We start from the raw sequence: 2,808 nt of genomic DNA on the forward strand, positions 1-2,808 counted from the left end.
ACTCGATCCCCATCAGGCAGACCTCTATCCCTGTCCCCAGTCCGCCCCATGTACTTGCACATGCACATTTGCACAGACAGTTTTGCAAGTGGGATCACAAGAGAGCACCTTGGGGTCTGAGAGCATGCTCCTGGTGCCAGCATCCCAGGCAAGCTTTGGCGTGGTCTTGGAACACAGGAAGTGCTTTGCTGCTCCTCTGAGAGCAGGAAAGGGAAAGGGAAAGGGAAAGGCAAGAGAAGGTTTTAAGAAAAACCCTCTTCTTTCCCTACTGCTGAGGATCTCTTTCACTTGCACCACTGTCCCCCCCTGCTCCAAAACAAGGTTTAGCTCACCAGAAAGCAAAGAAAAGCAACAAGGAAAATGATAAACAGGAGCATAGCAGCAGGGAGAGCCAGGGCCCCAGCCTGGCAGTGCAGGAGAGAGCAAGCCGAGCCATGCCACCAAGAGCTCCCAGGTTCACATCACCTCCGACCTGCTTCCATGGGTGCAGGCATGCCGCTTGCATTGCCGTGGTGCCAAGGCATACCCCCCACGCCTGCCCCTCCTGCTCCTCACCCATCCCAGCACAGAGCATGCCAAGGCACACAGGCATTGGGCTCCAGCCAAGCACAGATTTTTTTCAGTAAATTCACCCATCAGCCCAGTCTTCACATTTGCAGCTTAGTGATCAATCTCAGTCCATCCTCACCCCAACCACCCACAGGGCATGAAGCATCTGTGGAAAAGGGCACCCTACACTGATGCTCCAGGTTTTTTTCAAGGCCACTGTGTACTGCACAATCAAAATTACCAGTTATTTCAAATGTTTGGTGGCCTTCTTTTCCAGCTAGCATGTCTTGTGGAGAAAAAGCAAAAGGCCATCTTTAACACAACTGGAGAACACTGAAATCATTGTGAGAGTGCTGCAGTTGTGACCTCTGCAAGAGCAGAGCAGGAATTCCTCCCCCACCAGCATGGGTACTGCCAAGGTGTTATCAAGTTGTGCACCAAAAAAGGATGGTGCTACTAGAAACGGGATACAAGGATGATTGTAAGAGCTGCAATGTTTCTCTACGCTGCTTACCCCTTAAGGCATCTCTACTTGGAATAGTTTCCAGCTGGGCTGACAGACTTGGAAGCTGAACTTCTGTTTAGCAAGAGAAAAGGCCTAACATAGATCTCCTCATGGCTTTTTGATAAGGACATGACAGTTAGGAACCATGCCTAAGGAGGCTCTTTCCGGGCTTGTTGCAGTCTGTAAGGTCTCTGTCAGCCCTGGCAGAGGATGGCATTGTTGGGCAGAGGGGGGCTGCGCCATTCCCTCCACAGCAGCCCACTGGGATGTCCTTGGGCAGCAGCAGTCTCCTGGGATGTGGCTGGCATAACATAGGGAGAGCTGGGCACCACACTACCTCTCAGACACATTTCTTCACAGAGAGAGTGACTTCTGCACAGGCATCTCGAGAGCCTGCTAAGATTTATTGTTAAGTAAAAATGCGTTGTGCAAGAGGCCCTGTGAGATGTAACAGGAGCTGGCAGCTGCCACTGCACTAGGAAAGGAAAATCAAACAGCTGTGTCCTCCACTCAGAGATATCACAGCCTTTCTACACCTTATGTCATACACCTGATATGTTCTGAAGGGACAAGCCACCAGGGTACATCCTGGTGACCCCAGATGTTGACTCTTAATAAAGAGGAAGACTGAAGACAGGCAGATACGGACACGCAGGGAATATACCTTGCTTTAAAAAAAAGGGGGGGATAAAGTACAACTTTCTGTGGGAGACAGTCTCCCCACAGGAAGAAGTAGAGGTTTGTTTTAAGTGGGTTTATTTTTTTTAACATTACAAGTATTTTGTTTTAAAGGAATGGTGTTTCACCTGCAAAACCAGAGTTCATTTTATCTCCACCCACTCCCCATTAATCAACCTCAAAGAACACTTTTACAATAAAGAGATACAATATTAGTTAAACTAATGACTTAAATTAGAGACAGGATCATTCCCGCAATCTTGTAGAATGCTTGGAGCAAGCAGACAGATCCTGAGAACTGACAGTGCTGGCTGAGGGGAGTGAGGCTCTTGAACAAGAATTGCACCATGGAAGATCCCTGATTCCAGCAAAAACTCCTGGCCTCATCAGCCTCCATCAACTCCATCATATACTACCATGACCCAGGCCACAAAGATATTGCATAGCAAAGAAAACACCTCTGGGTAAACACAGACAACAGCTGGAAATCTTCATGGTCCAGTTTTGGGAAAGAAAGGGCAACACCAAGGCAATTCCTGGCCTCCGTGCTGACAGGCAGGATGCAAAGTAAGTCAGATTGGCTGATCTAGTTAAAGCCCCATGTGCAGGGTGGGCAGGAGGGTGAGCTGCAGGCTCTGCCAGCCTACAGCATTAGTGAACAGAAAGGCAAAAGGGCTGCTGGTCTGCATGGGTGCTGGGACCTGCACATGAGGGAGAGAAGCAGGCACTCGACATTTCAGCAATGAGTTATGAACAGAGGCATTTGAAGAGGAGACTAAGATGGTAGAACAGGTTAATTCTAGGCACATCAGCAAGGTTTGTCTGTTTCTAGGTTTTACCACTTGTCCTTCCTCTTCTAGTCTCCTAAGTTTCAATTTTGCCTTCTCCATAGCCAACACTTCATAAGTATCCAACACAAAAGAAAACGTGTTGGTGGTGCTACACAGGAAATTTCAGCTAGTAGGATTTGCACAAGTTGGAAAACAGACGAGGGAGAAGATGGATGCAATGGGGAAGCTGGAAATGGATGTGACTCTGGGAACAGCACAACATACAGAGCACAACATCGACTGGTG

The sequence above is a fragment of the Neopelma chrysocephalum genome, unplaced genomic scaffold (genome assembly GCF_003984885.1).
Source record: "Neopelma chrysocephalum unplaced genomic scaffold, ASM398488v2 Primary Assembly neopelma1_60, whole genome shotgun sequence".
Classification (NCBI taxonomy): domain Eukaryota; kingdom Metazoa; phylum Chordata; class Aves; order Passeriformes; family Pipridae; genus Neopelma; species Neopelma chrysocephalum.